This window comes from Eubalaena glacialis, chromosome 1 (genome assembly GCF_028564815.1).
Source record: "Eubalaena glacialis isolate mEubGla1 chromosome 1, mEubGla1.1.hap2.+ XY, whole genome shotgun sequence".
In the NCBI taxonomy this organism is placed as follows: domain Eukaryota; kingdom Metazoa; phylum Chordata; class Mammalia; order Artiodactyla; family Balaenidae; genus Eubalaena; species Eubalaena glacialis.
The window spans coordinates 37,566,581-37,587,343 of NC_083716.1; the positions used below are offsets into that span (position 1 = coordinate 37,566,581).

Genomic DNA, 20,763 nt, shown 5'->3' on the forward strand with positions numbered 1-20,763 from the left:
AGAACCAATGGCTATTATTTATATTGCTAGAAACTCTTTGAGTGGTTCTTCCAGTGGTTGGGATGAATTGTATTTTCTTCGCTTAATGATGCTATCGTGTCATCGACTATAATCACGAGAACTAGTTCATATGAATGTATAAATGTGTCTCTGCTGAAAAAGACTGATACAATAGTACCCAGTACGTGTTAATTTGTGTAACTATTAAGATATACTTTAGCACAGAAACTAAAGGGGCATTTGGCCATTGTTCTTTTACCTCGATGCCTTATTTATTTGGATTGGCTTTATCCTCATCAAATACTTGCTTCAAGTTGCACTTTCTGAATTTATCAAAAATGAATAAAGGTGAAGCAGAAACTTGCTAATTAATCCATTAAGAAGATCAACACAGAGAGTCAAAAAGGGTAAATCAGCCCCAAACAAAGCTGGCTGGTTGTTTTTTTGCAAATAAAGTCTAATCAGCCTTCCCTGTGTTTCTGATGTTAGCAGGTGAGCTGTCTAGCTGGAACAAGGCATCCCTTCCAATGACTTACAGAAGCCGTCTGGTCCTGCTGTGAGCAGGTCCTGCTCATTATCACTCATTCTTCTCTTGAAAGAGAATGTTTCCGCTCTGCTGGTGTACACCTCTCTCCTGCCTCTGAATGGTTATGACGCTTATGTGACTCATGAGGCACTCGCTCCATCCCGCTTAGCAGTCAGCTGTGCATCTATCCTATCTCCCCCACTAGACATTGCGAGCATTCCCCGAGGTCCAGGCCGTGTCGTTCTGCTCTGGTTTCATCTCAGCTCTCTTGCTCTGAAGACTTTCGAGCCTTATCTCTAACTTTGACCTTTTCCCTTGGCCCCTGACCTAAATTTCCAACAGTCTGCTGGGGATTTCACTCCCATCTCAAGCTCCACGTGTCATATATTGAATAGTTCACCAACTGCTACCTCTTAACTCCTCTCTCTGTTAATGATCACCATCCTCCCGGCTGGAGACACACATGCTTCTCGTGTCTCTTTCACTCCCTATCTAATCAGTCACTTTGTCCTATTGATTTTCCCTGTTCTCATCAAAATGACTTATTTACTCACTGCCAAATACACCTTGCACTTTCCCACTGCTAATATTGTTACCTGCAGTTTCACCTACCATGAGAGCCTTCTTATCTGCTTGTTGACATGCTCCAAGGAGTTCCAGGCTCACCTGTAAAGTCAGCCTTTACCTTAAGCAGCATCTGTCCCAAGCATTTAGCTTCTCCTCTGAATTCTAGCAGGTGTTGACTTCCTTTATCAAAATGATCATGCACCTTTTCTTTTTGAAATGTTAGATTGTGGTGACGGTGTTTTTGAAATCTTTTATTGTTATTCAACTTCTCTCATTTGCATGGTTACTTCAACTAGATTGTAAATTCCTTGAAGACAGGAATGCTGTCTTAAATACTATTGTACCGCGCACAGGCTAGACACTCAAAAATACTGGTTGATTTGTTTGCGTTGGATTTGTCTGATGATAGAGATGGAGAGACATGCACTGTAGTTCAGTTTGCAATTCAGTCGCTCATTAAGTTGGCCCATTAAACACAAATAATTTATTTTCGCTTCTAATATATCGCTCACACTTTTTTTTTCCCCCTTGAGTCATTGAAAAGAACATACTAGCACAATAAAAACTGGGGAAAAAAGACTTCTGATAGATGTGTTTGCAAAAACTTTTCTCTTATACTCTTCTAAAGTAAATACAAGATCTGCAGACACTGAATTTATAGTAGTCATCTCTTGGCTAAATAACGCTGCATGACAAACCACAACAACCCTGCAGTGGCTGCAACAGGAAACCTTTATTTTTGTGCGTGAGCATGTAGGCTGGGCAGTTCTGCTGATCTGAGCTGGTCTAGGTGGGCTCACTCATGCCCCTGAAGCCTGCCATGGGGGTAGCAGCCAGCTCTGCTAATGTTGGTCTGGCTCTCCTGGTGTCTGGGGCCTTGGCTGGGGTGACTGAGCTGACTGAGCTTGGCCCCATGTGTTTGCTCATCTCCCAGCAGGCTAGCTCAGGCTCATTCTCATGGTGATGCAGGGTACTGAGAGAGAGCCAGTGGTGGCATGGCCCCCTAATATCTAGACTCAGCACTGGCCCACCACTGTTCCTCTTCCCCACTGATTCAAGGGGTGGGGAAACAGGCCCCACTTCCCGATGGGCAGAGCTAATTCACATTGCAAAGGATATGGAAACAGGGATGGAGAACCCCAGCTGTTCTTGCAATCAATCTATCCCAGAGTAGACAGACCTGATTTCATATACCAGCACAGTTTTCTAGTTGCATAATATTGGGCAATTTATTTAACCACTCTAAGCCACTTTCCCTCAACTGGAAAATAGGTCCTGTGAGACTCAAAGGAAATCTATACACAGAGCCTGGGACATTATAGGAAGTCATTAAATTCCTCACAGCTCTCCCAACAGCTGTTTAGAGAAGGGAAAGAGGTGTACATCATCTCTTAACATGATGAAAATTAGATAATTTTATTTAAATTTATTTGGAGAAACCAAACGCTAAACCCAAATGCATAATTCAGGAAAAAATGACATAAAAGTTTGAGCAGTCATTTGAAAGATTTTGAAGAAATTAACTGGGAAACAAAGCTCAATGTTATTAAAATCAGTAGGACCTTTGTGCTGATCCTATGGGAGCAAGAAAGGTCAGGTCACAAAGTCTGTGGGGCAGACCATGGGGACTTTCTCATCGTTTTTTGGGTCATACGCCACATCTGGTTGGGTGACAAAACCAGCAGTTTCTCTCTCTTTCCCATTCTCCATGTAAACTTTCTTATCCCCGATGTGTTCTCAGGAGTCCTAGCTGGGTCAGAGAACTCTCAAACTGCACAGCAGCCCTGAACTAGGAAGAAAGTCATAGTGTGGGGCTATCTTGGTCCTGCCCACGGTTGCTGACTTAGCTCAGAATAAATGTCATAAATACTAAGCGAATGAATCTATAAGAGGAAGAATCACAGAGGTGACAACAAAGGTGATGCGTAACTAACATTCACTCATTCCACAAAGATTTATTGAAGTTCCTACTCTGTCAGCATTGGGGGAACAGTAAATGAGACTGAGACGTTTTCTGCCATCAAATAGCTTATATTCTATGGGGTCAAGGGAAGAGTATTTGTATTTGCTGTATTTTCAGCTAACATTTATTTTATTTTTAATTTTCCCCTCAACTTTATTGAGGCATAAGTGACAAATAAAAATTCAATATACTTAAAGTGTACAGCATGATGATTTGATATAGGTATACATTGTGAAATGATTCCCACAACCAAGCTAATTGAAACACCCATCACCTGATATAGTCACCTTCTTTTTGTGTGTGTGATGAGAACACTTAAGATCTACTCCCTTTGCAAATTTCAGTACACAATACAGTATTATTAACTATAGTCACCATGCTGTACATTAGATCCCCAGCATTTATGCATCTTATAAGTAAAAGTTTATACCCTTTGACCCCATTTCCCACAACACCCAGGCCCTGGCAACCACTGTTCTATTCTCTGCTTCTGTGAATTTAAATGTTTTAGATTCCACATATAAGTGAGATCATACAGTATTTGTCTTTCTGTGTCTGGCTTATTCACATAGCATTATGTCCTCCAGGTTCATCCATGTTGTCGCAAATGGCAAGATCTTCTTGTTTTATGACTGAATAATATTCCATTGTGTATATATATATGTATATATATAGATCACATCTTCTTTATCCATTCTTCGGTCAACAGACACGTAGGTCGTTTCCATATCTTGGCTATTGTGAATCATTCTGCTAACACTGATTAAGTACTTACTATGCATTAGCTACTGTGCTAGGCACTTCACACATATATGTCTCATTTAACCTTCACAGTAGCCCTGGAAGGAAGGTGTTGTTATTTTGCTTGTTTCATAAGTGAAGAAGCTGAAGTTTTGAGTTGTTATGTAACTTATCCAAGGTCACCCAGCTAGCAAGTTCCTGATAGGTTAACATTGGAAGTGATGGGGTGGGGAGGATTTAAGTGACAATATCCACTGGGGGTCTGGTGATAAATGGAGTTCAGAGAGAGGTCAGAATTGGAAATGCACTGCTTCTGACAGGCAGGTGTTAGCCACAGTCATGACAAGAGGGAGATCGGGATTTGGGCAAAGAAGGGAAAGCAGAGAAATAGGGGCTAAATTCTAAGAAAACCTTCATAAGAAAAGAAGTGATGTGATCAAAAAGGAACCAAGGAAGACAATAAAGAAAGTGGAATCTGAAAGGTGCCCATAGGATGTGATCTTATTAAAGAAGTCAGAAGAACAGGAATTTGGGAAAAGGTTATTCAGAAGTCTGTTTCTTGGTGTCCTGGGGAGAATCACAATTTCCCATTCTATGTGTTGCCCTCATTTGTATAACTGACAGCATAATATACTTGCATCTTTTTTATGCTGTTTGTAGTTATCCTTAGAATCTCTATTAGCCATGGAAATAAACTTTCAAATTCTATTTAGGCAAAAGCTTCACATTACCATCCCCTACCCCCAACCTCCTGGTAGCTTCCAGTCTGACGTGGACACCCCAAATATTACTTATCTGGAACCAATGTTCTCGTTTCTCTCTGCTGAGTCCACACATCCTTGTTTGACCAAATAACAGGAACAAACAATTCCTTCTATAATGGATGTACCCTAAGGTGTTATGCTTCTGAGAATCTCATCTGAAAACTGATTCCCCTGAACCATGGCACAGTATGATTTTAGTTCACACACTTGTTATTTATTGGTTACAAATGGTAGGGATTTGACTAGGTATGCTGTGTCTCTAGGCCAGAACAGTACAGGTAGTGTCCAACTCAGAGAGGGGAGGAAGAAGCTAGGGGAGGAGGTTGGAGCACAGCCATAAATGGTAGTTGAGGTACCAGAGTAGCTGACCACATTAGCAAAAGGTTATTTAATAATGATCCAACTGTAGTACCATGTTCCCCCAACCTTTAAACATGTAAAATTATTATTAATATGAATACTGGTTAAGACTTCTTGCACATTTACTATGTGCAGGGCATGGCATCCAGCACATTCTATGGATTATCCCATTTTGACTCTCACAAGGACTCAATGGCTTAGGTTTAATGATCAATTCCTCCACTTCCCTTAGGACAGATGAGATTCTGAGTAGAATTAGGAAAAGCTGAAATATCTGGGCTCACCTCCTCACCAAAATCCTGGCCTCTAGCCACCACTGTCCAATAGAACTTCCTGTGATGAAGGGGATGTTTTATATGCTGTCCAGTATGGCAGCTACGAGCTGCACGTCGATGTAGAGCACTTGAAATGTGATTACCGCAACAGACTCGCACTAAGAAACAAACACACAAAAAACCTGAATTTTAATTAAAATTTAAATGGAAATAGCCACATTTCATAGTCGTTTTGGACTGTGCCAATATAGAACATTTCCACCATTGCAGAAAATTCTATTGGATAGCACTGTTTAGGAGAAATGCTGCATTTCCCCCTTCCTCCCTGGTTGGATTCCAAGGCAAGCAAAGGGGTTTCTCCTCCCCTTCCCAGCTCCTCCAAACCTCCAGCCTTAGAGAAAGGAGATTCCTCATTCCGTCTTCCCCTACTTCACCTCCACACTGCCCACCCCATGGCACCAGCTTGTTCAACAGCCTTGAGATGGGGGAGCCCCAAAGGGGGAAGCAGATGGGAGTGACCTTCTCTATCAGCAGCATCATCAACAATCCACAGTTACTCACTTCTCAAAAGATGAAAATCATTCTGCCAGAGATAGAATCAGCCGAGCTAAATCTGAACAAACAAACACACGCACAAGGCATTTAATGACATAAACAAAAGAATTGCTCTGTGCTTTGCTAGAGTCCCTATAACTGGTGACTTAGATGGAGGAAAGCCTGTGAGGTTTTCTTTCTCTTCTTCAAAACTTTAAAAAATAACTGGTTGGAAGAGAGACCTTCAAGATGGCAGAGGAGTTAGACGTGGAGACCACCTTCCTCCCCACAAATACGTCAGAAATACATCTACATGTGGAACAACTCCTACAGAACACCGACTGAACGCTGGCAGAAGAACTCAGACCTCCCAAAAGGCAAGAAACTCCCCATGGACCACAGTAGGGCAAAAGAAAAAAGAAAAAACAGAGACAAAAGCATAGGGATGGGATCTGCCCCTCTGGGAGGGAGCTGTGAAGGAGGAAAAGTTTCCACACACTAGGAAGCCTCTTCACTGGCGGGGACAGGGGGTGGCAGGGGGGGAAGCTTCGGAGCCACGGAGGAGAGCGCAGCAACAGGGGTGCGGAGGGCAAAGCGGAGAGATTTCCGCACAGAGGATCGGTGCCCACCAGCACTCACCAGCCCGAGAGGCTTGTCTGCTCACCCGCCGGGATGGGCGGGGGCTGGGAGCTGAGGCTTGGGCTTCGGAGGTCAGACCTCAGGGAGAGGACTGGGGTTGGCTGCATGAACACAGCCTGAAGGGGGCTAGTGAGCCACAGCTAGACGGGAGTGAGTCTGGGAAAAAGTCTGGACCTGCCTAAGAGGCAAGAGACCATTGTTTTGGGGTGCACGAGGAGAGGGGATTCAGAGCACTGCCTAAACAAGCTCCAGAGATGGGCACCAGCCGCGGCTATCAGCGTGGACCCCAGAGACGGGCATGAGACGCTAAGGCTGCTGCTGCCGCCACCAAGAAGCCTGTGTGCAAGCACAGGTCACTCTCCACACCTCCCCTCCCGGGAGCCTGTGCAGCCCACCACTGCCAACGTCCCGTGATCCAGGGACAATTTCCCCGGGAGAACACATGGCGCGCCACAGGCTGGTGTAATGTCATGCTGGCCTCTGCCGCCGCAGGCTCGCCCCACATTCCGTACCCCTCCCTCTCCCCGGCCTGTGTGAGCCAGAGCCCCTGAATCAGCTGCTCCTTTAACCCCGTCCTGTCTGAGCAAAGAACAGATGACCTCAGGTGACCTACACGCAGAGGTGGGTCCAAATCCAAAGTTGAACCCCAGGAGCTGTGCGAACGAAGAAGAGAAAGGGAAATTTCTCCCAGCAGCCTCAGGAGCAGCGGATTAAGTCTCCACAATCAACTTGATGTACCCTGCATCTCTGGAATACCTGAATAGACAACGAATCATCCCACAATTGAGGCAGTGGACCTTGGGAGCAACTGTAGACTTGGGGTTTGCTTTCTGCATCTAATTTGTTTCTGATATTATGTTTATCTTAGTTTGGTATTTAAAGTTTATTATCATTGGTAGATTTGTTTATTGATTTGGTTGCTCTCTTCTTTTTTTTATATATATAGATATATTTTTCATTTTTCTCTTTTTTGTGAGTGTGTATGTGTATGCCTCTTAGTGTGATTTTGTCTGTATAGCCTTGCTTCTACCATTTGTCCTAGGGTTCTATCTGTCCGTTTTTTGTTGTTGTTGTTGTTCTTTTAGTATAGTTTTTAGCGCTTGTTATCATTGGTGGATTTGTTTTTTGGTTTGGTTGCTCTCTTCTTTGTTTCTTTCTTTCTTTTTTTTCCTTTTTCTTAATTACTTTTTAATTTTTTATTTTTAACAATTTTTTAATTTTTTATTTTAATAACTTTTAATTTAATTAAATTAATTAAATAATTAATTTTTTTCTCCCTTTTCTTCTGAGCCGTGTGGCTGACAGGGTCTTTGTGCTCCAGCCAGGTGTCAGGCCTGTGCCTCTGAGGTGGGAGAGCCGAGTTCAGGACATTGGTCCAACAGAAACCTCCCAGCTCCACATAGTATCAAACGGCAAAAGCTCTCCCAGAGATCTCCATCTCAACAGTAAGACCCAGCTCCACTCAACGACCAGCAAGGTACAGTGCTGGACACTCTATGCCAAACAACTAGCAAGACAGGAACACAATCACACCCATTAGCAGAGAGGCTGCCTAAAATCATAATAAGGTCACAGACACCCCAAAACACACCACAGGACATGGTCCTGCTCACAAGAAAGACAAGATCCAGCCTCATCCACTAGACCACAGGCACCAGTCCCCTCCACCAGAAAGCCTACACAACCCACTGAACCAACCTTAGCTACTGGGGGCAGACACCAAAAACAACGGGAAATACGAACCTGCAACCTGCGAAAAGGAGACCCCAAACACAGTAAGTTAAGCGAAATGAGAAGACACAGAAACACACAGCAGATGAAGGAGCAAGGTAAAAACCCAACAGACCTAACAAATGAAGAGGAAATAGGCAGCCTACCTGAAAAAGAATTCAGAGTAATGATAGTAAAGATGATCCAAAATCTTGGAAATAGAATGGAGAAAATACAAGAAACGTTTAACAAGGACGTAGAAGAACTAAAGAGCAAACAAACAAGGATGAACAACACAATAAATGAAATTAAAAGTTCTCTAGAAGGAATCAAGCAGTATAACTGAGGCAGAAGAACAGATAAGTGACCTGGAAGATAAAATAGAGGAAATAACTACCGCAGAGCAGAATAAAGAAAAAAGAATGAAAAGAATTGAGGACAGTCTCAGAGACCTCTGGGACAACATTAAACGCACCAACATTCGAATTATAGGGGTCCCAGAAGAAGAAGAGAAAACGAAAGGGACTGAGAAAATATTTGAAGAGATTATAGTTGAAAACTTCCCTAATATGGGAAAGGAAAGAGTCAATCAAGTCCAGGAAGTGTGGAGTCCCATACAGGATAAATCCAAGGAGAAACACACAAACTATCAAAAATTAAATACAAAGAAAAAATATTAAAAGCAGCAAGGGAAAAGCAACAAATAACATTCAAGGGAATCCTGATAAGGTTAACAGCTGATCTTTCAGCAGAAACTCTGCAAGCCAGAAGCGAGTGGCAGGACATATTTAAATGATGAAAGGGAAAAACCTACAACCAAGATTACTCTACCCAGGAAGGATCTCATTCAGATTCGACGGAGAAATTAAAACCTTTACAGACAAGCAAAAGCTAAGAGAATTCAGCACCACCAAACCAGCTTTACAACAAATGCTAAAGGAACTTCTCTAGGCAGGAAACACAACAGAAAGAAAAGGACTACAATAACAAACCCAAAACAATTAAGAAAATGGTAATAGGAACATAAATATCCATAACTACCTTAAATGTAAATGGATTAAATGTTCCAACCAAAAGACATAGACTGGCTGAATGGATACAAAACCAAGACTCGTATATTTGCTGTCTACAAGAGATGCACTTCAGACCTACGGACACATACAGACTGAAAGTGAGGGGATGTAAAAAGATATTGCATGTAAATGGAAATCAAAAGGAAGCTTCAGTAGCAATTCTCATATCAGAAAAAATAGACTTTAAAATAAAGACTATTACAAGGGACAAAGAAGGACACTACATAATGATCAAAGGGTCAATCCAAGAAGAAGATATAACAATTGTAAGTATTTATGCACCCAAGATAGGAGAACCTCAATACATAAGGCAAATGCTAACAGCCATAAAAGGGGAAATCGACGGTAACACAATCATAGTAGGGGACTTTAACACCCCACTTTCACCAATGGACAGATCATCCAAAATGAAAATAAATAAGGAAACACAAGCTTTAAATGATACATTAAACAAGATGGACTTAATTGATATTTATAGGACATTCCATCCAAAAACAACAGAAAACACTTTCTTCTCAAGTGCTCATGGAACATTCTCCAGGATAGATCAGATCTTGGGTCACAAATCAAGCCTTGGTAAATTTAAGAAAAGTGAAATCATATCAAGTATCTTTTCCAACCACAATGCTATGAGACTAGATATCAATTACAGGAAAAAAATCTGTAAAAAATTCAAACACATGGAGGCTAAACAATACACTACTTAATAACCAAGAGATCACTGAAGAAATCAAAGAGGAAATCAAAAAATACCTAAAAACAAATGACAATGAAAACACGACGACCCAAAACCCATGGGATGCAGCAAAAGCAGTTCTAAGAGGGAAATTTATAGCAATACAATCCTACCTCAAGAAACAACAAACATCTCAAATAAACAACCTAACCTACACCTAAAGCAATTAGAGAAAGAAGAACAAAAAACCCCAAAGTTAGCAGAAGGAAAGAAATCATAAAGATCAGAGCAGAAATAAATGAAAAAGAAATGAAGGAAACAATAGCAAAGATCAATAAAACTAAAAGCTGGTTCTTTGAAAAGATAAACAAAATTGATAAACCTTTAGCCAGAGTCATCAAGAAAAAAAGGGAAAAGACTCAGATCAATAGAATTAGAAATGAAAAAGGAGAAGTAACGACTGACACTGCAGAAATACAAAGGATCATGATTGATTACTACAAGCAATTATATGCCAATAAAATGGACAACCTGGAAGAAATGGACAGATTCTTAGACAAGCACAACCATTCGAGACTGAACCAGGAAGAAATAGAAAATATAAACAGACCAATCACAAGCACTGAAATTGAGACTGTGATTAAAAATCTTCCAACAAACAAAATCCCAGGACCAGATGGCTTCACATGTGAATTCTATCAAACATTTAGAGAAGAGCTAACACCTATCCTTCTCAAACTCTTCCAAAATATAGCAGAGGGAAGAACACTCCCAAACTCATTCTACCAGGCCCCCATCACCCTGATACCAAAACCAGAAAAAGATGTCACAAAGAAAGAAAACTATAGGCCAATATCACTGATGAACATAGATGCAAAAATCCTCGACAAAATACTAGCAAACAGAATCCAACAGCACATTAAAAGGATCATACACCATGATCAAGTGGGATTTATCCCAGGAATGCAAGGATTCTTCAATATACACAAATCAATCAATGTGATAAACCATATTAACAAACTGAAGGAGAAAAACCATATGATCATCTCAATAGATGCAGAATAAGCTTTTGACAAAATTCAACATCCATTTATGATAAGAACCCTCCAGAAAATAGGCATAGAGGGAACTTACATCAACATAATAAAGGCCATCTATGACAAACCCACAGCCAACATCATTCTCAATGGTGAAAAACTGAAACCATTTCCTCTAAGATCAGGAACAAGACAAGGTTGTTGTCTTCTTCACTCTCACTGGTATTATTCGACATAGTTTTGGAAGTTTTCGCCACAGCAATCAGAGAAGAAAAAAAAATAAAAGGAATCCAAATCAGAAAAGAAGAAGTAAAGCTGTCACTGTTTGTAGATGACATGAGAATTCTAAAGATGCTACCAGAAAACTACTAGAGCTAATCAATGAATTTGGTAAAGTAGCAGGATACAAAATTAATGCACAGAAATCTCTTGCATTTCTATACACTAATGATGAAAAATATGAAAGACAAATTAAGGAAACACTCCCATTTACCATTGCAACAAAAAGAATGAAATACCTAGCAATAAATCTACCTAAGGAGACAAAAGACCTGTATGCAGAAAACTATAAGACACTGATGAAAGTAATTAAAGATGATACAAACAGATGGAGAGATATACCATGTTCTTGGATTGGAAGAATCAACATTGTGAAAATGACTATACTACCCAAAGCAATCTACAGATTCAATGCAATCCCTATCAAACTACCACTGGCATTTTTCACAGAACTAGAACAAAAAATTTCACAATTTGTATGGAAACACAAAAGACCCCGAATAGCCAAAGCAATCTTGCAAAAGAAAAACAGAGTTGGAGGAATCAGGCTCCCAGACTTCAGAGTATATTACAAAGCTATGGTAATCAAGACAGTATGGTACTGGCACAAAAACAGAAATATAGATCAATGGAACAAGATAGAATGCCCAGAGATAAACCAACGCACATATGGTCACCTTATTTTTGATAAAGGAGGCAAGAATATACAATGGAGAAAAGACAGCCTCTTCAATAAGTGGTGGGAAACTGGACAGCTACATGTAAAAGAATGAAATTAGAACACTCCCTGACACCATACACAAAAATAAACTCAAAATGGATTAAAGACTTAAAATGTAAAGCCAGACACTATAAAACTCTTAGAGGAAACATAGGCAGAACGCTCTATGATGTAAATCACAGCGAGATCCTTTTTGACCCACCTCCTAGAGAAATGGAAATAAAAATAAACAAATGGGACCTAATGAAACTTAAAAGCTTTTGCACAGCAAAGGAAACCATAAACAAGACAAGAAGACAACCCTCAGAATGGGAGAAAATATTTGCAAACGAAGCAACTCACAAAGGATTAATCTCCAAAATTTACAAGCAGCTCATGCAGCTCAATATCAAAAAAAACAACCCAATCCAAAAATGGGCAGAAGATCTAAATAGACATTTCTTCAAAGAAGATATACAGATTACCAACCATCACATGAAATGATGCTCAGCATCACTAATCATTAGAGAAATGCAAATCAAAACTACAATGAGGTATCACCTCACACCAGTCAGAATGGCCATCATCAAAAATTCTACAAACAATAAATGCTGGAGAGGGTGTGGAGAAAAGGGAACCCTCCTGCACTATTGGTGGGAATGTAAATTGATACAGCCACTATGGAGAACAGTATGAAGGTTCCTTAAAAAACTAAAAATAGAACTACCATATGACCCAGCCATCCCACTACTGGACATATACCCTGAGAAAACCATAATTCAAAAAGAGTCATGTACCACAATGTTCATTGCAGCTCTATTTACAATAGCCAGGACATGGAAGCAACATTAAGTGTCCATCAACAGATGAATGGATAAACAAGATGTGGCACATATATACAATGGAATATTACTCAGCCATAAAAGGAAACAAAATTGAGTTATTTGTAGTGAGGTGGATGGGCCTAGAGACTGTCATACAGAGTGAAGTAAGTCAGAAAGAGAAAAACAAATACCGTGTGCTAACACATATATATGGAATCTAAAAAAAAAAAGGATATGAAGAACCTAGGGGCAGGACAGGAATAAAGACGCAGACGTAGAGAATGGACTTGAGGACACGGGGAGTGGGAAGGGTAAGCTGGGACGAAGTAGAGAGTGGCGTGGACATATATACACTATCAAATGTAAAATAGATAGCTAATGGGAAGCAGCCGCATAGCACAGGGAGATCAGCTCGGTGCTTTGTGACCACCTAGAGGGATGGGATAGGGAGGATGGGAGGGAGATGCAAGAGGGAGGAGATATGGGGATGTACGTATATGTATAGCTGATTCACTTTGTTATAAAGCAGGGACTAACACACCATTGTAAAACAATTATACTCCAATAAAGATGTTAAAAAAGAAAGAAAAAAGAAGAAAAAATAAATAACTGGTTGTCCTACATTATTTAAATGGAAAATGGGTCTTCTTGACCACCCAAAGCAATGTTTAACTAAGAGAAGTATTTTTCTGAACTGCAGAAGTATTCAAGTCTTTAACCTAAAGACCTTCACAGATGAAAGCTCAGGACTGGCAGCTGCTTCAACATTTTAAGTACATTTTCCATGCTAATGAATTCTTTTACAATTCGTATTTGCTAATTCTTCTGTGTGTTTTAGAGGTAGCTTCACTAATCATTACTTAGATGTAACCCAGAGCTTTTTGCAGGTGAAAAGAGGAGCTCAATCCAGATTTTATAGTTAAAGAGCAGGAAACTGGGGAGGGGGTAAAGAGACAAAATAGCAGGAGGGTAAAATGAGGAAGGTCTTTAGCAGTATATTTTTAAAATACCCTAAGGTATTGTGTGGCCACCGCGCCATAACTTTGTGGCCCCCTTCTCAAATTTTCCAAAAAAGTCTTACTCACTCTGAAACTTTGAAGTACAACCGACTAAATCACCTAGGGATTCTTGTTAAATGGCTCTGGGGTTGGGCCTGAGATTTTGCATCTCTAGCAACGTCCCAGATGACGATGCTGTTGAGTAGCAAGGATGTAGAACCCAAGAAATTGGAATCAGACCTAGTCAGTTCGGAGACTTTGTTTCTGACAGGGAGCATAATTTACAGGAAGGTCCCTCGGGCAGCTCCTTAGGCCAGTGAGGCAGCCGACTTTAGGGCGATGTTTGGAGAGTTGGGCGAACCTCAGCACAAGCAGCAGCCGTAACTTTTACTGGGGGTGTGTTACGTACGTACCGGACTCCTGTGCCTCATTCATTTTGTCCTCTTCAGCAAGCACAGGAAGTGGACGCTATTATTATCGTCGTTTTATAGGTGAAGAAAGGCTCGGAGATTTAAGTAACTTGCCTAAGGTCACGAGCTTTTCAGGAGAGTTGAATCTAGGTCCATCTAACAATACGAAACAGCGTTTTAAACACTTTGGGGGCCTCAGTTCCCTGTGCTGTGAAATGGGACGGGTTGTATGGCACAGTCCAGATCCCTGCCAGATACACCTAAGGGAGTCCTTGGATTCCTCTTCCAGAGTTTTTTGCTCTTTGAGCCTGCAGGGGAAAGTTCTTTTTGAGAACACCCGGCCCCCTCTGCTTGCCTAGGTCAGGGGCACGCACTGCAGTTGCCGGGGAGGGTCGGGCCGTCCCAGAGCGAGCTGGCTCGGGTCACTGGCGGGCCGATCCATTACATAACCGCGAGGCGGCCCTCCTCCCGCGCGCCCCTCACCCCTCGCCAAGCCGCGGCACGTAGAGCGGATCTCAGGGATAAATCCCATTCACCCGCCGGCCAAAGAGTCCACGGCAGAACTCGGGACGCTGAACTTGCTGGTGCATTTCGGAGGCCGAGCGCCGGGATTTTCCCCGCCACGCTCTCCGCCTCCCGCGCTGCCCGCGGGGCATCCGCCGCAGCACCGCCGGCGCCTCCGCCCCGTCCGCTCCCCGCGCCTCAGACGCGCGGACCGCGGCGCCTGGGGCCCCGGAAGGGGCCACCGCGCGGGCACGCGGCACCGTGGGCGCGCCCCGGGGGTATGTCCGCGCGCGCGGCCGTCCGGGCTGCAGAGGTCCACGCGAGGTGAGCACGCAGCGGGGCCCGGCGGGGGCAGGCGGAGAGCGGGGTCTGGGCGGGCTGCGGAGGGCTGGAGGCTGGCCCGCCGGGCTGCCGGGGCGCAGTCTCCCGCCGGTCGCTCTGGCGCCGGGATCCCCAGCGCTCGGGCCCGGGAACCACCTGGCTCACCTTCTGTCCTATCTCCCGCTCGGCCGTGCTGAGGACGCGGCGGCTCAGGTGACCCCAGCATCCTTCGCGGCGGGGCGGCGGGCTCTAGGGCTGGGCTGGGCGGAGGTGGCGGAGGGCTCTCCCTTGGCTCCCCGCCGCCCCAGCGCCTGGTGAGACGCGCGGGGAGCCCGCCACCGTAACCCGGTCCCTCGGGGCGCCCGTTGGTTTAGAGGAGAGACACGTGCCCACTTGCCCCGACGGTGCTGGGCCGGCGCTCGGGCAGTTTCTGGGCAGGTGGCTGGAGAGGGAGCGGCTTTGATCCCCATCTCCTGTGTTTTCCAAATGCAGACTTCTCGTGCAAGAGAGACCGCCTTTCTTCTGGATTCTGTTTCCAGTGTATCTTATTTATTTCTTTATTTTGAATCTCCCCTCACCCTCAGGTAATAATACTCACAACCTTCAATTGACTTAATTTCTTAGTTGCCTCTTGTCCTCACAGAAAATCAGTGATACCTGTAGTGCAGATTGAGGGGAAAGTGTTTGAAGCAAAATTTAAAAGCACGATTCCAGTAAGTCCTGGGGCTCTTTGGTTAGCCTTCGGCTTTCACAACTCAGCATTCGGAATCTCTTGTAACTATTGTTTTTCCTTTTTTTCCTTTTTTTTTTAGTGTTGAGTTGGATGGGACCTGCTAGGGCACTGGTTCAACCGTTACATTCTTTTTCTTTTTTTTTTTTTTTAACATCTTTATTGGAGTATAATTGCTTTACAATGGTGTGTTAGTTCCTGCTGTATAACAAAGTGAATCACAGCTAGGACCACTGCCCTGGGGTCAGGCTCACCACTGGTGTCCCTTGATCACTAGGCCACCTTCTTTGGCTCAAACCTCAGGTGCTAGGCTTGCCCACCTGATCTCAGGGGCCTGGCTTGTCTCGTCACTTCCTACCTAACATATTTCCAGGCCTGACATCCATGACCCCCACTTCCAGAAAACACACACACACACACACACACACACACAGTCTTCTATTTATGTCTTTTATGCTCTTGTACGAAATAAATCTCTGCATTTTGAAAAAAAAAAAAAAGTGAATCAGCTATACATATACATACATCCCCATATCTCCTCCCTCTTGTCTCCCTACCCAACGCCTCTAGGTGGACACAAAGCACGGAGCTGATCTCCCTGTGCTATGTGGCTGCTTCCCACTAGCTATCTAGTTTACCCTTGGTAGTGTATATATGTCCATGCCACTCTCTCATACTTCGTCCCAGCTTACCCTTCCCACTCCCTGTGTCCTCAAGTCCATTCTCTACGTCTGCGTCATTATTCCTGTCCTGCCCCTATGTTCTTCAGAACCTTTTTTTTTTTTAGATTCCATATATATGTGTTAGCATACAGTATTTGTTTTTCTCTTTCTGACTTACTTCACTCTGTATGACAGTCTCTAGGTCCATCCACCTCACTACAAATAACTCAATTTCGTTTCTTTTTATGGCTGAGTAATATTCCATTATATATATGTGCCACATCTTCTTTATCCATTCATCTGTTGATGGACACTTAGGTTGCTTCCATGTCCTGGCTATTGTAAATAGAGCTGCAATGAACACTGTGGTACATGACTCTTTTTTTTTTTTTTTTTACAGTTAAGTTTTTTTCTGTTTTTTTTTTTTAATTTTTATTTATTTATTTATTTATTTATGGCTGTGTTGGGTCTTCGTTTCTGTGCGAGGGCTTTCTCTAGTTGCGGCAAGTGGGGGCCACTCTTCATCGCGGTGCGCGGGCCTCTCACTATCGCGGCCTCTCTTGTTGCGGAGCACAGGCTCCAGTCGCGCAGGCTCAGTAATTGTGGCTCACGGGCCTAGTTGCTCCGCGGCATGTGGGATCTTCCCAGACCAGGGCTCAAACCTGTGTCCCCTGCATTGGCAGGCAGATTCTCAACCACTGCGCCACCAGGGAAGCCCCCATGACTCTTTTTGAATTATGGTTTTCTCAGGGTATATGCCCAATAGTGCAACCCTTCCATTCTTGAAGGGACTCTAATTAGTTTATCTTACCTTTTCTTTGCTGAGAGCTGGGCACTCTGGTGGCCCAGTCAGCTTAACCCTGGAGGAAAGTCTTCAGATCCTCCAAATTTAGAAACACATTATGTCCAAGGGTATCGGAGATCACTAGCTTTTTTTTTTTTGGCCGTGTTGGGTCTTCATTGATGGCTGGCGTGAGCGGGGGCTACTCTTTGCGGTGCGTGGGCTTCTTGCGGTGGCTTCTCTTGTTGCGGAGCACGGGCTCTAGGCACGCTCGGGCTTCAGTAGTTGTGGCACACGGGCTCAGTAGTTGTGGCGCACGGGCTTTGTTGCTCCGCAGCATGTGGGATCTTACCGGACCAGGGCTTGAACCCATGTCCCCTGCATTGGCAGGTGGATTCTTAACCACTGCGCCACCAGGGAAGTCCCCCGAGATCACTAGCTTTTAAAATCAACTGCCCCTGCATAGTTTGCTCCCCTCTCCCCCTATAAATGTCATGTCAAACTAAGCCAATGGTGTCTGACCCTCCCAAGGAATAGTAATTAAGTGACTGGATTTGGTCACTTATAATCACAGGATCTTGGAAATTGTACAGTTTTTTAGAGGTCATCTTGTCAAACTCTTCACCTTACAGCCTGGGAATCTCAGTTTCCTGTTAGCAAGGATTGGTTAAGCTCTTTGGTGATGGAGCCAGCACCAGAATCCAGGCCCTCTCCTTCCAACTCCGTTCAATTTTCAAAGCATATTGCTTCCAGGCATTTTGAGCAAAAATGATGACTAGAATCACCTAATCATGTCATTTTCCTGTTCTTATTTTTTATTTATTTATTTATTTATTTTAACTGGTGAGATTCTGAAATAGGTGAGAGGTTGATTTAGTCAAACCACCTTTGTAGTATAATTTTAAAAAATACAAACCCTTAATTTTAAATAACACATTCTTAAATACATGTCTTCAAATAATAATACAAAGATGAATATGCAGATACATCCCAGATGAACTTCCAGGAGAAGAAAAGTAATAAATCAAAACATATGGATGAAATTTACCCTTATCTCTCTTTGGAGTCTTTTCCGATTCTTACCTCCCTGTGGTGGTGATTGGTTAGAGTTAAAAGTGTGATTTGTGACTTTGGAGCCGGCTTGAGAAAAGTGGCTTATATGAGGACAATTTGTGTGTTATGATTAACACCATAACCTATAACAGAGCTGAGAAAGGAATTTTAAACAGACTTATTTAGCATTTTAGCATTACATTGCACATTTTTTATGTCTTTCAATTTACTTTCATTTAATAGGTGCTTATTGAGTGCCTACTATGTGCCCAGTGCTGTTCTGGGCACTTGAGGTATGTCAGTGAACAAAACAGAGAACTTTGATCCTGTGGACCTCAAGTTACAATTAATTCATTAGAATTTTTCCAGGATTTTGTTTGGCAGATAGAAGAGAATTTCAGTTTTGCCTAAAGTTGGGAAATGAATGTAAATATTCCAAATTATCTTCCTTCCAATACTGTGATTCTGCTGATTTTATAATCAGTGAAAAACAAACACAGAAATAAATTCAGTTAAAGTTACTTTAACTTTTATGAACTGACATACGTGAACTCTACGTGAATAGAAATTCCCACACTTGGTTATTTTATGTATGTTCATTCGGAGTCCCTGCAATTACACTTCCTTTAATGCAAGGACATCATTGTGGTGACATTGAACTTAATGAAGCATGGGAGGATTAGTTTTCTCAATCGCGTTGGTGCCCCTGTGTCAGTGTTGCGGACTGTAATTGTCTTAGTTTTAAGATGTAGCTTCTTATTTATTTATGAAGATGGTGTTCTGCTTTTATTTTGTCTCACTTTACATTTTGTCCCCTGCTCCATATTAATAGGAGACACAGTGTTGTGACTTATTGGTAAATCCGTTACCACAGAGGTTTTTCTTTTTAATCAGACATCGCAGTTTTAAGCATTTTCTAATTTTCTCATTTACTTTTTCTTCAAAACGGCATGGTTTGCAAGCTCAGGCATGTTTATTGTTTTTAACAAAGGCTTATCAAAATGAACTTGGCAGTTTTTCAGTCGTATACGGCCAAAAAAAAGTATTCAGTGCCGCTTTGGGGGTTGTTTATGCATTCCTTACCTAACCCATGGCTTTGCTTTTAAAAATTGCCAATTTGGAAGCTATGTTCTTAGGAGTACGTTTCTAGGATATCTAAAAACCCATTCACGTGGTATAATAATTTAATTGAGAAAAACCAAATCCACACTTGAAGACAATGGGATGTTTTGAGTACACAGATTTTTCTCTGTTTTTAATTTGTTCTACATCAAAGGACATCAGGAAGTGTCATTATCTAACAGTGTCCTATTTGCAAGTGATTTCTGTTAAACACTTGGAGGAGAGTCATGATTTCTGATAGCTGCTAGGCTCCCAGAGGAGTTGATTTTCTTCCTTTGCCTACCACTCTGCCCCATCAGATTCTCATCCCCCTTCCTTACTGCACATTGAAGAAAGAGGTGCATTGCTCTATAGCCAGGTAGGAAGTTACACACCTTTACCTAATTATTTAATCAATGTGCTCATTCATTATTTACTTAATAAATATTTCTTGAACTTCTTATTACAGATTTGTGCAAAGATTGTGTCCCGAGCCCCTCTTTTCCTGTGCTGGTGGCTGTAGGAGATATAAAAACACAAGCAGCCTACAGCCTCATACGGAAGAAAATACATTGTGTAACTAGCTATATAATACCAGTTATAACCACTGTAAGAGATAGATAAGTATGTTGGAAATTGAAGGAGAGAGAGCATGTAGGCACTCTGAGGAGTCAAGGCTTAGGGAAGAATTTATAGAGCAGGACACGTTTGAGCTGATTCTCGAAAGATGAGTAGGACGGTAAAGCTTTTATAAAGGCAGGAGGGTATACCTGTCTTTATGGGAACACATCCTTGCCTCTTTTGAAGTAGACATATAGAAGACTTCTTTTTGGGGACAGTTGGGGTTGTGTTGGGTTGTCTAATAGACACTTACCATCTCTACACCCTCTACATGCATACCGCTCCATCCTAGGTAATGGAGTATCCACCAACACTAAAACGGCTCATGGGCTTAACCCGTGCTCTCCTTTCCCTCTGAAACACGAACCCGTTGTTGCTCAGAGCTCAGAGACCACTGTGGTAAATAACTGTCATCATAATAAATGCGTGTACTTTGCTTTTATCAGCTCAGGTGCACGCTTACTGTGGTGTTTGGTCACAGTCTTGTTTATTTTATTAATACTTGCTCTTGTAATTTCGCAATTTAATTAAATATTACATAAACTGATATAATGGGAGTGCCAAAAAGGAATGCTGTTTCTATGAAAACAAAGTTGATTGCCATATAGACTCATAAAAATAAGCCATATTAAAAAACAATATCAACAGCTACAACCTGGATGAACCATGAACACGTTAAGTGAAAGAAACCAGACACAAAAGACCACACGTTGTGATTCCATTTATGTGAAATATCCACAATAGGCAAACACATAGAGACAAAATGTAGATTTGTGGTTGCCAGGGTATGGGGTAGGGGGAGTTGAGAGTGAATGGCAGTAGGTACAGGGTTTCTTTTTGAGGTGATGGCTGGGTTCTGGAATTAGACAGTAGTCTTGGTTTTACAACATTGTGACGGTACTAAAAACCACTGA

General features: G+C 42.3%; 1 protein-coding gene and 1 long non-coding RNA gene across 5 annotated transcripts in view; one reads left to right on the top strand and one right to left on the bottom strand.

Annotated features, from left to right (window-relative positions):
- LOC133078737 (uncharacterized) overlaps positions 1–15,259 on the bottom strand; it is a 40,398-nt gene extending 25,139 nt beyond the window's left edge. For both annotated transcript variants that reach the window (XR_009697926.1, XR_009697942.1), the window contains exons 1-2: positions 15,067–15,259; positions 5,206–5,354 (exon numbers count right to left, since the gene is read on the bottom strand). This is a non-coding gene — a long non-coding RNA (uncharacterized LOC133078737). The remainder of the gene's footprint in view (positions 1–5,205; positions 5,355–15,066) is intronic.
- SLC16A12 (solute carrier family 16 member 12) overlaps positions 14,808–20,763 on the top strand; it is a 93,278-nt gene continuing 87,322 nt past the window's right edge. For all 3 annotated transcript variants that reach the window (XM_061173679.1, XM_061173755.1, XM_061173836.1), the window contains exon 1: positions 14,808–14,904. The gene's annotated coding sequence lies outside the window, so the exon portion shown is untranslated. The remainder of the gene's footprint in view (positions 14,905–20,763) is intronic.